Raw genomic sequence first — 15,275 nt, 5'->3', positions numbered from 1 at the left:
AAAATTGGAGTTTCTAGTACACTATATCTGAAAAGTTTAACATAAATCCAATTTGTATTTATTCATTTAACTCTCATTTATATAATTTTTAGTACATGTATAATACGGTTCCATTTTTAAAGGAATACAAAGAGAAAGTGGTATTTATGTGTCAGGAAATATATCAGCACTTTAGGAATTTTATCTTTATTTAACAAAGAGTAACAAAGGATGGATTCTATCCTCAAATTCCTTACCATTTGGTAGAGAAAATCAGACATATATAGAAATGACAATAAATTAAAGGTTAATATGTTGATCACTATAAAAGTGTTGAAGTGGGTGATGTGGTTCAAAGGAAGAGTGATCATTTCTGGCTGAGGTGATCAGAAAAAAATCCATGAAGGCAGTATACATATAAGATTGGTGAAGTTAAGTAAATTCTGGGCTCGAATTGGAAGTAGCTGTATGAACTCATAAAGTACTTTATCTTAAAAAAGCTACAAAACAATAACAAAATCTAGCTTTGTTTACTGAAAAGGCCCAGAAACAATTACCTATCCAGTAATGCCCAGAATGTGATCTCTACACTCCCATTTCCTATTAAAAGGAACTAAAAATCATTGAAGAAATGGGAGATTTCACCTATGGGGCAGGAAATGTACAATATGACCGTGGAACATTTTGTCATACTGGAAAACAAGGCAGCTATGAAAAACAACTCAAAAAGATCCAAGAGCCAACTCCAATTGGTTCTCTCTGTTAAAGATGATACAATTTAAGCATCAATAAAGAGAATAACTGCAATGGTTTAAAACATCAAATATGTTTAAATACATGAGTTCATAATATATTAAAATAAAAATTATTGGTCAACTTACAGTATGCCAGCAAACCAACTTGTTACTTTGAAAATTGGTAAATAGAACCAAACATTTCTTCTGCTTTCTCTGAATGTACTGTATCTCTGAGTAACCAAATTGTTGATGAAGGGAAATTTCTCTTTCTAAAAGTATACATACATACACACAATATTACATGTCTTATAGTAACATCACATGTTGGTGGTATAGTTTGTAAATGAAGAAAGAATGATAAAATTCCAATACTACCTTTTTTTCAACCCCTCATGAAGGGACCTAGTAATGAACATCAGTGACTGATAACATTCTCAAAAGAGATAGACCAGCTATGTCCCTCTAATGAAAGTATATAACAGCACTTAGGAAGTAGTTATCCAAGACACAAGCAAGCCAGGATTTGATTTAGCCTCTAGTTCTAACCATTAATTTGTGGGAAATATAGGGGATAGAAGAGCATGTTCATTGACACCACAGGGATATAATCAGCAAAATCCAGACTGTGGGAAACTTGAATGACATAGTTGATGATATTAAATAATTATTATTTATGCCTGGTAATAGTATTGTGGTTCTTTTTAAATAGTACTTTTATCTTTTAGAGATACTGAAATATTTAAGGTAAAGTGATGTGACATCTTGAGTTTGCTTCAGAATAATCTAGAAATGGGAAGTAGAAGGAGATATTATTTCTAGATGAAATAATATTGCAGATAGGGAAATGTTAACCAAGATGGGTAAAAATTTTGACAAGTGGGGAAAGTTGTTAAGAATAGTTTTGGTAGAGGCAAGAACATTAGTGAAAACACTGGGGTATTAATAAAACAGAAATTATGTTTTTAGGTGGGTTGAGCTTAAGTAATGTGTGTAGAAACAGTAAGAGACAAAGGTTGTGTGCTCATTTCGGCAGCACATATACTAAAATTGGAATGATACATAGAAGATTAGCATGGCCCCTGTGCAAGGATGATATGCTAATTCATGAAGCGTTCCATATTTTTGCTGGTACCATTCCTTCTGAAACTATTCCAAACAATAGACAAAGAGGGAAACTTCCCTAACTCATTGCATGAGGCCAGCATCATCCTGATACCAAAACCTGGCAGAAACATAACAAAAAAAGAAAATTTCAGGCCAATATCTCTGATGAACATCAATGCAAAAATCCTCAATAAAATACTGGCAAACCAAATCTAGCAGCACATTAAAAAGCTTATCCACTACGATCAGGTTGGCTTCATCCCTATATGCAAATCAATAAATGTAATCCATCACATAAACAAAACCAATGATAAAAACCACGATTATCTCAACAGATGCCGAAAAGGCCTTCAACAAAATTCAACACCCCTTCATGCTAAAAACTCTCAGTAATTTGGGTGATGATGGAATGTATCTCAAAATAAGAGCTATTTTTGACAAACCCACAGCTAATATCATATTGAATGGGCAAAAACGGGAAGCATTCCCTTTGAAAACTGGCACAAGACAAGGATGCCCTCTCTCACCACTCCTATTCAACATGGCATTGGAAGTTCTGGTCAGGGCAATCAGGCAAGAGAAAGAAATAAAGGGTATTCAAATAGGAAGAGAGGAAGTCAAATTGTCTCTGCACATGACATGATTGTATATTTAGAAAACTCCATCGTCTCAGCCAAAAGTTCCCTTAGGCTGATAAGCAACTTCAGTAAAGTCTCAGGATACAAAATCAATGTGCAAAAATCACAAGCATTCCTATACACCAATAACTAACAAACAGAAAGCCAAATCAGGAGTGAACTCCCATTCACAACTGCTACTAAGAGAATAAAATATATAGGAATACAACTTACAAGGGATGTGAAGGACCTCTTCAAGGAGAACTACAAATCACTGCTCCAGGAAATAAGAGAGGACACAAACCAGTGGAAAATCATTCCATGCTTATGGATAGGAAGAATCAACATCGTGAAAATGGCCATAGTGCCCAAAGTAATTTATAGATTCAATGAGATCCACATTAAGCTACCACTGACTTTCTTCATAGAATTGGAAAAAACTACTTTAAACTTCATATGGAACCAAAAAAGAGCCCGCATAGCCAAGACAATCCTAGGCAAGAAGAACAAAGCTGGAGGCATCATGCTACCTGACTTCAAACTATAACACAAGGCTATAGTAACCAAAACAGCATGGTACTGGTACCAAAACAGATATACAGACCAATGGAACAGAACAGAGGCCTCAGAAATACCACCACACATCTCCAACCATCTTATTTTTGACAAACCTGACACAAACAAGCAAATGGGGAAAGGATTACCTATTTAATCATTGGTGTTGGGAAAACTGGCTAGCTATACGCAGAAAACTGAAACTGGACCCCTTCCTTACACCTTATACAAAAATCAACTCAAGATGGATCAAAGACTTAAACAGAGACTTAGGACCATAAAAATCCTAGAAGAAAACCTGGGCAATACCATTCAGGACATAGGCATAGGCAAAGACTTCATGTCTAAAACACCAAAAGCAATGGCAACAAAAACCAAAATTGGCAAGTGGGATCTAATTAAACTAAAGAACTTCTTCACAGCAAAAGGAACTATCATCAGAGTGAACAGGCAACCAACAGAATGGGAGAAAATTTTTGCAATCTATCCCTCTGACCAAAGGGCGAATGTCCAGAATCTACAAAGAACTTAAACAAATTTAAAAAAAAACAAAAAAACAAAACAAAACAAAACAAAAAAAAACCTATCAAAAAATGGGCAAAGGATATGAACAGACGCTTCTCAGAAAAAGATATTTATGCAGCCAACAGACATATGAAAAAATGCTCATCATCACTGGTCATTAGAGAAACGCAAATCAAAATCACAATGAGATACCAACTCACCCCGGTTAGAATGGCGATCATTAAAAAGTCAGGAAACAGGCTGGGCACAGTGACTCATGCCTGTAATCTCAGCACTTTGGGAGGCCGAGGCAGGGGGATCATGAGGTCAGGAGATCGAGACCATCCTGGCCAACATGGTGAAACCCCATCTCTACTAAAATACAAAAAATTAGCCAGGTGTTCTGGTGCGTGCCTGTGGTCCCAGTCACTTTGGAGGCTGAGGCAGGGGAATCACTTGAACCTGGGAGGAGGAGGTTGCAGTGAGCTGAGATCACGCCACTGCACTCCAGCCTGGTGGCAGAGGGAGACACTGTCTCAAAAAAAAAAAAAAAGGAAACAACAGATGTTGGAAAGGATGTGGAGAAATAGGAACGCTTTTACACTGTAAATGGGAGTGTAAATTAGTTCAACCATTGTGGAAGACAGTGTGGTGATTCATCAAGGATCTAGAACTAGAAATACCATTTGACTCAGCTATATTACTGGGCATATACCCAAAGGATTATAAATCATGCTGCTATAAAGACACATGAACACATGTTTATTGTGGCACTATTCACAATAGCAAATACTTGGAACCATCCCAAATGCCCATCAATGATAGATTGGATAAAGAAAATGTGGCACATATACACCATGGAATACTATGCAGCCATAAAAAAGGATGAGTCCATGTCCTTTGCAGGGAGATGGATGAAGCTGGAAACCATCATTCTAAGCAAACTATCACGAGAACAGAAAACCAAGCACTGCATGTTCTCACTCATAAGTGGGAGTTGAACAATGAAAACACATGGACATAGGGAAACATCACACAGCAGGGCCTGTCGGTAGGTGGGGGAGCTAGGGGAGGAATAATATTAGGAGAAATACCTAATATAGGTGGCAGATTGATGGGTGCAGCAAACCACCATGGCATGTGTATAACTATGTAACAAACCTGCATGTTCTGCACATGTACCCCAGAACTTGAAGTGTAATTATATATATATTTTTCTTCTATATATATTTATAATATATATTATATATATTTATACTATAAAGATATAAATATATATTTTTTATATATTTTTATATATAAAAGAATGTACATTAAAATAAATGTATAAATAAATATACATTTATATATTTATTTATATTTATATATTATATATATTTATATATATATAAAAGAAAAATAAATGTACATCAGGGCAAAAAAAAAAAAGAGTCAAAGCTGGTAAAGGAGGCTGAGAAAATACTGTGGAGGCCATGAATGCCAGAGTTATCTGTAGAGCTGTGGAGAGCTATTGACAGTTTGGTGTAGAAGAACATTATATAAGAAAAACTCATTCCAACAGCTGAGTTAAAAAACAAAAGTTAGAGGTACGAAGAGTAGAGGAAGGCCAGCTTAAGAGGCTGTTAAGACAACAAAAAGAAAAAGTACTTAGTCAAAAGATTTGCAAAAGAAATGAATAGGCATTTCCCCAAAGAAGATATATGAAGAGCCCACAGACACATGAAAACATGCTTAACATCATTAGTCATTAGGATAGTGCAAGTTAAAACTATATTGAGATACCACTTTACATCGACCAGGATAGTTATAATTAAAAAATGGAAAATAAGTGTTGGCAATGATATGGAGAAAATGAAGTTCTGATACATTGCTAGTGGGAATACAAAATGGTATAGCCATTGTACCCAGAAGAACTGAAAACAGTGGTACAAACATAATCTTGAACATGAATGGTCATAGCAGCGCTCTTCACGATAGCCAAAACGTCAACACAATCCAAATGTCCATCAACTGAAAAAAAATTGATAGCCAAAATGTGGTGTATGAATACAATGTAATATTATTCAGTCATAAAAAGGAATTAAGTGTCAATACATTCTTATAACATGGATGAACCTCAAAAATATTACGCAGACAGACACAGAAGGCAACATGTGGTATGATTCTATTTATATGAAATGCCCAGAAAAGGCAAATCCATAGAGACAGAAAGCAGATTAGTGATTGCTAGGGGTTAGAGGAGGGAATAATGGAGAATGATTGCTTAATAGGTATATGGTTTCCTTTTGGAATAATATAAATATTCTGAAACTACAGAGTGATGATGGTTGTATAACACTGTAAATACACTAAATTCCAATGAATGGTGCACTTTAAAGTGGCTAAAATGGCAAATTTATGTTAGATATATTATCTACAATAAAACAAGTTTACTGGAATGGTATGGGCTTTAGTGATGACCATAGGAATAAAAGAGAGAATAGATTTGAGAAACGTCAAAAGTTGCCACTCTAAAGAACACAACTCTGCCTGCTGGGTTCAAGGGATTTTCCTACCTCAGCCTTTCCAGTAGCTGGGATTACCAGTGTGAGCCACCACACCTGGCTAATTTTTGTATTTTTAGTAGAGACCTGGTTTCACCATGTTGGCCAGGCTTGTCTCAAACTCCTGACCTCAGGTGATCCATCTGCCTTGGCCTCCCAAAGTTATTTCTTGTGTAATAACCTAAAAGCACAGGCAACCACAGCAAAAATGGACAAGTGGTATCACATCAAGTTAAAAAGCTTCTGCAGAGCAAAGGATACAATCGACAAACTGAAGAGACAACCCACAGAATGGGAGAAAATATTTGCAAATTATCCATCTGACAAGGGATTAACAACCAGAACATATAAGAAGCTCAAACAACTTTATATAAAAAAATCTAATAATTCAATTTAAAAATGAGCAAAAGATTTGAATAGACATTTCTTGAAAGAAGACATACAAATGGTTAACAGGCATATGAAAATGTGCTCAATATTACTAATCATCAGAGAAATGCAAATCAAAACTACAATGCGATATCACCTCACCCCAGTTAAAATGGCTTTTATCCAAAAGACAGGCAATTAATGAATGCTGGTGAGGATGTAGAGAAAAGGGAACCGTCATACACTGTTGGTGGAAATGTAAATTATTAGAGTCACTATGGAGAATGGTTTGGTGGTTTCTGAAAAGAACTAAGAACTATCATATGATCCAGCAATCCCACTGCCAGACATATAACCAAAAGAAAGGAAATCGGTATATTGAAGAGATATCTGCACTCCCATATTTATTGCAGCACAATTCATAACAGCAAAGATTTGGAATCAACCTACCTGTCCAACAACAGACAAATAGATAAAGAAAATGTGGTACTTATACACAAAGGATCCTGTCATGTGCAACACATCGATAGAACTGGAGCACATTACGTTAAGTGAAATAAGCCAAGCACAGAGAGACAAACTTCACATGTTGTCACTCATTTGTAGCAGCTGAAAATTAAACAATCGAACTCATGGAGATAGGCAGTAGAATGTTAGCTACCAGAGGCTGGGATGGGTAGTGGGGAGTCGGGGGAGAGTGGGGATAGTTAATGGGCACAAAAAATAGAAAGAATGAATAAAATCTAGTATTTGATAGCACAACAGGGTTGCTACAATTAAGAATAATTTATAGTACATTTAAAAATAACTAAAAGAGTATAATTGGAATGTTCGTGACGCAAAGAAACGATACATGCTTGAGGTGACGGATGCCCCATTTACCCTAATGCGATTATTACATGGCGTATGCCGCCTGAATCAAAATGTCTCATGTACCCCATAAATATATATCTACTATGTACCCATAAAAATTAACATTTCAGAAAAGTGGTTCCTTGAGATGGAATCTACTCCTGGTGAAGATGCTGTCAATATTGTGAAATGACAACAAAGGATTTGGTATATTACATAAACTTACTTGATAAAGCAGCAGCAGGGATGGAAAAAATCAACTACAATTTCAAACTAAGTTCTACTGTGAGTAAAATGCTATCAAACACCACCACAAGCTACAGAGAAATCTCCCATTAAAGCAAGAGTCAATCAATGTGGTAAACTCCATTATCTTATTTTAAGAAATTGCCACAGCCACCCCAACCTCAGCAACCACCAACCTGATCAATCAGCAGCCATCATGAGGCAAGATCCTCCACCAGCAAAAAGATTACAACTCACTGAAGGCTGAGATGATTGTCAGAATTTTTTTAGCAATAAAGTATTTTAAAATTAAGCTATGTACAAGGTATTTCTAGACATAATGCTATTTACACTTAATAGGCTACAGTATAATATCAACATAATTTTTATATACACTGGGAAATCAAAAAATTCACATGACTCATTGTGATATTCACTTGGTTGCAGTGGTCTGGAACTGAACTATAAAAATATCTCAGAGATCTCAAAGGTATGCCTATATACTTATAAATCTCTTAATAAATGAGAGGAAATTTATTAGGGGAACTGGCTCACCCAATTACGGAGGCTGAGAAGTCTCACAACAAGCCATTTGCAAACTGGAGAACCAGGGAGGCCCATGGTGTAATTTTCAGTTTGAGGCCGAACCCTGGGAGCTCGGGGCAGGAGGTGTGCTGGTGTAAGTCCAAGTCCGAAAGCTGGAGAATCTGGAGTTCTGATGTCCAAGGGCAGTCAAAGAAAGGTATCCCTTCTCCAGAATAAAGATCACATTCACCTTTCCTCCCTGCCTTTTTGTTTGAATGTGGCCCTCAGCTGATCGGACTGCACCCACCCTCACTAAGGGCAGATCTTCCTTCCTCAGTCCACTGATTTAAATGCCGATCTCTTCTGGAAACACACTCATAGATATAGCTAGAAATAATGCCTTAACAGCTAGCTGAGTAACCCCTAGCCTAGTCATGTTGACATCTAAAATAAACTATCACAGACTTATCTCATTATTACACCTAATAACCGGCTTACAGACTTTTTGCTTCCTGTCCCGGCAACTCTTGAGTTTGCTGGTTTGGAAAGCTTAGTACCCACCAGGGGAACAAAATAGTGGTTCCACTGAGTTGTAGGATGAGACAGGTTATCAGTTTCCTATTGGCTGCATAACAAATTACTACAAATTTAGTAACTTGAAACAACACAAATTTATTTATCTCATGGTTTCTGTGGGTCAAGGGTCTGGATACAGGTTAGCTGAATCCTCTGCTCAGTGTTACCAGGCTGAAATTAAAGCATTGGCTGGGGCTGTGATCTCATCTGAGACTTAGGATCCTATTCCTAGCTCATGTGGTTGCTAGCACAATCCAGTTCCTTGCAGTTGTGATTAAAGTTCTCGTTTTTTTTACTGTTAGCTGAGGACTGCTCTCAGCTCCTAGAGGTCATCCTCAGGTCCCTATGGTCCCTACTTTCACAACAGGCTGTTTTTCTTCTAGACCAGCAGGATAACTCTTCTGCTTTTAAACAAGTTGCCTGATTAGATCATACCTACACAGGATAATCTCCCTTTGGATTACAGTCAACTGATTAGGAACCCTTTGCCATATAGCATAATCATGGAGGTGCTATCCAATTATGTTTATAGGTCTCAACCATCCTCAAGGGGAGATTACACAGGGTGTGTACAAGAGAGGAAAAGTTATGGCATTCATTTTAGAATTCTGCTTATCAGACTGCCACCTGGTCATTTTGCACTTCATATAACACTTAACCAACAGATGAAAAAGAGGGGGTTAATTTATTGACTGCAGTGATTGATCTCAATTTCCAAGGTAAATTGGTTTGCTTCTGCAAATGGAAGCAAGGAGGACTTTCTGGACCCCAGGAGATGTTCTAAGATGCCTCTTAATACTTCCATGTCCAACTGTAAAGGTTAAATGGAAAATCACAAGAATCAGAAAAGGGCAGGATGATTGAGGATTCAGACCTTTCAAAAAGGAAGGCTTGAAGCCCTCTACTAGGCAAAGAACCCACAGCAGCTGATTCTGACTGTGGGAAAGGGAAATATAGAGGTAGTTGGAGGTGGAAGCTATAGATATCAACCATAACTTTGTGACCAATCACAGAAGCAAGAACTGTAGCTCTGCATATATTCTCTTTGTTTGTATGCATGTGTTTATTTTTATTTTCTACTTTCCCATTCTCCCTATTTTTTATTATACGGGTTGCTGAAGGTCAACTTTACAATTCAGTCTTAACAGAAAATTAGGTAGGATGATGACTGAATTGAGGAGTAATTAATATATGCAGCAATGAATCCAATGACTGTTGAGACTTTGCGTCTTATTCTAGGGAACAGTAAGAGCTTCACTTATCAGAAGGATACTATCTTGCTAGGCCAAAATATAGTTAGTTGCTCTGTTGTTGTGCAGGAGTTCAAATATGTGTAGAAAGGTGCATATGGAAGCTGAGCAGTCCAAAGGGCCCCCTTGTCAATTTGTCACTTCTCAGCTCCAAATTCATCCTTCAGTATTTACTCTGTGACAACAGATTGAACAATAAGCATTTCTCCTTTACAATGAGAATAAGTAGAGGACATTGGAGGGGCACTGCAGGAGGAAAGGAATTTCTCATCCTAGTGTCAGCGTGCTCATTTTTTTTTCTTTTTTGCTCCCACTGCAAGGTCAGTGGTGTATGCATCTGGTGGTGTTTTGCTCCGGTTGCACACAGAATATACAGTCTACCTTGCAGTCCCAGCCTAGGAAGCTTGGTGACCACCTTGCTGCAGCCCTCTTGAGATGCACCCCACATGCTCCTGGCCAGGTACCTGTAGCAGTGCCCTGACTCTCTCTGTATACCCACCCATCAATCTCAGCTTTCCTTTCTCCTAAAGGTTGGCTTCTGAGGTCCTTCCAATGTGTATAAGTTCTGCCCCAGTTTCACACCTGCAGAAATGTCCTAACTCTTTCTGCAATCTGCTCACTAGCCTTGGCTTGCCCGTGTCCCAGAGAACCGTTTCCTGTTTATCAGACAATTCTAAACCACCTCTGGCCCGAGGCACTCCAGCAAACTTCCACATCATCCAGTGGTCTGCAGCCACAACTTCTCCAATAAAGTCTGAACACCAGAGGGGGATTCTCTTCCAACTTTGTCCTTCTTTGGCTACTCAGCCTCAGCCCTAGAATAGTTTAGATTTTCTAAACATATTTATATTGTTCTACCACAGCATAATAATTCTTTAAACTTAGCATATTTAAATTACGGTGTGTTCTGTCTCCTGGTTGAACCTAGACTGACAGATGTAATCGATTTGATTGTTAAGTTTGGGATAGGGAAGTGAGCACGAGTGGCACTTTCTTTCCCTCCTCTCTCTTTGGAAATAAGCTGCTTACAGAGAAAATGCATTCTGCCCCACTTCTCCTTGCTGTAACTTTCACAAGAGCAGGTCATAAAATAGTCTTAGTTCAGTGTTGTCTGCGGTTTAGATGGCTATATGATTCTGGGGCTTGGTATAAGGAAACCTACTTTTACATCTATATAAGCCTCATTCTCTAATTTTAGCTTTATCATTAATAAAGGCAATATCCCATGCTCCCTCTACCTCTTGTCTATGTCTGGATTGGCTTGGAACTTAGATGGGAAAGAGATTAATGTGAATCACTTAACAAAAACAGCTTGCTGCTTTTCCTTTTGACATGTTCAATGTGAACAGGTTTTATAATTTCCTAGCCTTTACAGCGGTACAAGTCCAATATAATATTGAAATTTAATACTAAACACAATTCTGGAATATTAGATCTCAGAAAATTCACCAGGGAGAACTTATAAATCATTCAACTTTTGTACAGTTGGATCTTCCACCATAAGCATATTTTATTTTTCTAAGTCTATCAATCTTCTACCTTTATACTTTTCATGAGTTGAATAATCTCTTTAACTTATATAAATATCAAATGATGTTTTCCTGTAAAACTGAACACATTTTAAAGAAACTACGTGATCACACAATGGTCCCAAAGTGCTCAATTTTCATAAAGTTGACTTCAATTTCCACAAAAACAAGAGTCCACCTAGAACAAAACAGCTGATGAGGAAGTGACATACAGAATTCAGGGTATCACAGATTCTGTGCCATCCGGGAAGTTTTCAGTTGCAGCAAGTGATAGAAAAACCAAACCGAGACTAGCTTTAAAAATACAGGAAGTCGGCCAGGCACGGTGACCCACACCTGTAATCCTAGCACTTTGGGAGGCCGAGGTGGGCGGATCACTTGAGGTCAGGAGTTCGAGACCAGCCTGGCCAACATGGTGAAACCCTGTTTTTATTAAAAATATAATAACTAGCAAGGTGTGCTGGCACACGCCTATAGTCCCAGCTACTTGGGAGGCTGAGACAGGAGAATCGCTTGAACCTGGGAGGCTGAGGTTGGGGTGAGCCAACATCACGCCACTGCACTCCTACCTGGGTGACAGAGCGATACTCCATCTCAAAAACAAACAAACAAAAAAACCCAGGAAATCTACTGGATCACCCACTGAAAACTCCAGAAGTACATGCTGCTAGGTGTAAGGGTTGATGCAGAATCCCATGTAACACAACAAAGTACCTAGTTCATTTCTTTCAATTTCTTATTGTTACTTCCTTGGTGCTGACTCCATTTTGGACAAACTCACTCTGTTTAAGCTATGATTCTAAATTGGCTTTGAGAAGCTCTAAAAATTAGCTCTAAGTTCTTTCACCTTGAGTATAGTGACATAAATTCTCTTTGCTGTTTCATGAATGAGGAGGTTCCTCTGTCACCCCTAATGAGGATTCATGAAACAGCAAAGAGAGAATTTATGTCAATATAATCAGGGTGAAAATGACTTTAAGAGTCACTCTGATCAGACCAGCTTAAGTAACTATGCCAATTCCAAACCACTCATTATGGATAGAGATGGCACATTCAGATTTGCTCTGTTTATTAGGGCCTACCTCTGGTGCAGGTGAGGTTGATCCCATCTAAATCACAAAACTGAGAATGGAGGGAGGGGGTGGGTTTCAAAAAGAAATTCAGGGGCCAGGTGAGGTAGCTCATGTCTGTAGTCCCAGCTATGAGGTGGGAAGATCCCTTGAATCCAGGAGTTTGAGCCTGCAGTGAGCTATGATCATGTGATCATGTCACTGCACTCCAAACTGGGTGACAGAGCGAGACCCTGTCTCAAAAAAAAAAAAAAAAAAAAAAAAAGAACTTCAGACTACTACTCCAAGAAGGAAGAGGAGACATGGATGCTGTGCAGCCAATCAACAGGATTCATTACAGGTACTTCCAGAGTTTTTCTCCTATTTAGTCCTTTAGAATGAAATGTAAGACTTTAACCCCAAACTTCACATAATTTCTGCACGTTACCTAACACATCTTTGGAAAACAAGCATAAAGGTAACTAAATCATCTCATAGGATTTTGTTTGTATAAGCTATTTTACAATAGCCAAAGAGACCTTGTTTTAAAAATGGTAAAAATACATACTTTATCTGGAGGATTTTATATTAAGTGTCCACATTCAAAAGAAAATAGTAACTCTGATGACTCATAAACTCCAATATACTTTTTAGTTGATCTCCCTTTTTTAGTGTGTTTATAAGACATGACTTTCTAAATATTGTCACACTACAAAAGCACGTATTGAAATGTAATAGCCTTCTTTTCACAAGGCATGGTACCCATCATTGTCTTTGATTACATTCTCTGGTGCATAGCTCCAGCAAGTTGGTTTTTTTTTTTTTTGAGACAGAGTCTCGCTCTGTCACCAGACTGGTGTACAGTGGCGTGATCTCAGCTCACTGCAACCTCTGACTCCCTGGTTCAAGCTATTCTCCTGCCTCAACCTCCAGAGCAGCTGGGATTACAAGCATGCACCACCACGCCCAGCTGATTTTTGTATTTTTAGTAGAGACGGGGTTTCACCATGTTGGCCAGGATGGTCTCGATCTCCTGATCTTGTGATCTGCCCGCCTCAGCCTCCCAAAGTGCTGGGATTATAGGCGTGAGCCACTGCACCCGTCCCCTTATCCTGTATCTTTATCTTCAAGGGTTTTCCCTTTGCCAACCTCTCCTACCTACACTCCTTCATAGAATTGCAGTACATTTACAAGCTAAAGTTCTTTACCTTCATCTGCCAAAATCCAGGAGAGTCCATAGTGAAATGAATACTTACAGTCACCCCACCCCCTAAGTTGCTTGCAATGTGTCATCAGCCTCTATAATTTGAATCTGCTTTATCAGTGGCATCAATCTTCATCCTACTGAAGTATCTACTGGTTGACTAACACTTTCTGTTTTGAATTTGTTCCTCTTATCTGACCAGTCTTCCTCTGTCACCCCTAAGCAGTAGCCATGTCTCTCTGTTCTTTAATTACTCTCACTTCTCTTTTACCCAATAAAGCCTACACAGGTTGTCAGGCTCCGCGTTCTCATGTCCTGGTCCCAATCTTCCAGCTTTCTCCTCCTTTTCCTTTTATTATCACGTTAATTGACAACTCACTGTTCAAGGCAAGTCACCTGTGCTTTCCTTTTTCCATGGTTCCCTCTGGAATTTTCATTCAATGCCCAGCTTAAATGTTTCCCCCTCCATGAACCCTGCTCTAGTTCCCCCAAGCTATAATTCACCACTTCAGACTCCATCAACCAGGTCCAAGCTGCCACCTGCTCATGACTCGACATTTGTAAAAGCTTCCTAACTAGTATTCCTGTTTTGCCTTTCTCCTGTTTCCTCTATACAGTCACCAGAATGATCTCTCAATCGAAACTCTTTACCATGGCCTATAAAGCCTGGTCTCTGCTAACATTTATTGGCCCAGGCACACTAAGAGCTTTTTAAAAATTCATTAATTTAATCCTCTCAATAATCCTACAGCTATGTACTTTTAATATCCTCATTTGCAGCAGATGCTGTTAGTGACTTACCCAGACCCCTTTTACGGGACTGTTGCACCCATACCCTAGCTGCTGTAGGTGTTGGCTGGTAAGAGCTGACACCTCCGCCCTTACTTGGAGGATTGCCCTTGGCTGAGGAGAGGTACCTAGTCACTCCTCCATCCCTTCTCCCCATAGCCAGTGGTCTGTGACAGCCTGATGTGGGAACCTAATGGCTCAGCCCCTTCATCTCTGGGCAGGACATCTGCTGTGGCCCAATTTATTTGGCAGAGTGCCCTATAAGGTCAGGCTAAGGCTACACTACTCCTGAAACTCTTCTTCCCTGGCCTTATCCTGTTTGCTTTACTCCATTACAGATTTCTCCTGAAAGTGCTCCCTCAGTCACTTGCCCAAGAATCCCCATCTCTGGCATTGTTACAGAGAAACTGATCTAAGACACCATATTACAGATCAGGAAACCTAAGACAAAGAGGGCTGAAGTGACCTGCCTAAGGTCAAACAGAAAATGGGAAAGCTGAATTTTGAGGCCAGAGGGCCTGGCTGTCCAACCTGAGCTCTTTCCCACCATACTGCAATGGCCACTTCTCCAACCTCCTCTCTCTCCTCACCCATCCCCTCTAGCTAAGTTAATTCCTGCCTCAGGCCCTTTTTACTTCCTATCCTCTCTGCCTAAAATGTGTTTCCTCTCATTGTGGCTTGCTTCCTCACTTCTTTCAAAATGTTCCAAATATTACCTCAGAGACCTTTCCTGACCCCAACCATAATACCTAAGATAGCAACACTATTCCGCAAATTCTGCTGTAGTTTTATTTACAGCTTTAAATACCTGAAATTATATTACGCATATATTTCCTTTTCTGTCCCTTACACCAAGATGAAAATTGCC

At 38.8% G+C, this 15,275-nt stretch overlaps 1 non-coding gene across 1 annotated transcript; it reads left to right on the top strand.

The window, feature by feature from the left end:
* Positions 1-1,733: 1,733 nt before the first annotated feature.
* LOC112425629 (U6 spliceosomal RNA) lies at positions 1,734-1,840 on the top strand. Its single transcript, XR_003016750.2, has one exon. It is a non-coding gene; the product is annotated as a U6 spliceosomal RNA (small nuclear RNA).
* The last annotated feature ends 13,435 nt before the right edge of the window (positions 1,841-15,275 follow it).

The sequence above is a fragment of the Macaca nemestrina genome, chromosome 8 (assembly GCF_043159975.1).
Source record: "Macaca nemestrina isolate mMacNem1 chromosome 8, mMacNem.hap1, whole genome shotgun sequence".
Taxonomy (NCBI): domain Eukaryota; kingdom Metazoa; phylum Chordata; class Mammalia; order Primates; family Cercopithecidae; genus Macaca; species Macaca nemestrina.
Note: the sequence above shows the minus strand (reverse complement) of the source record. Positions and strands in the feature narration are given on the sequence as shown.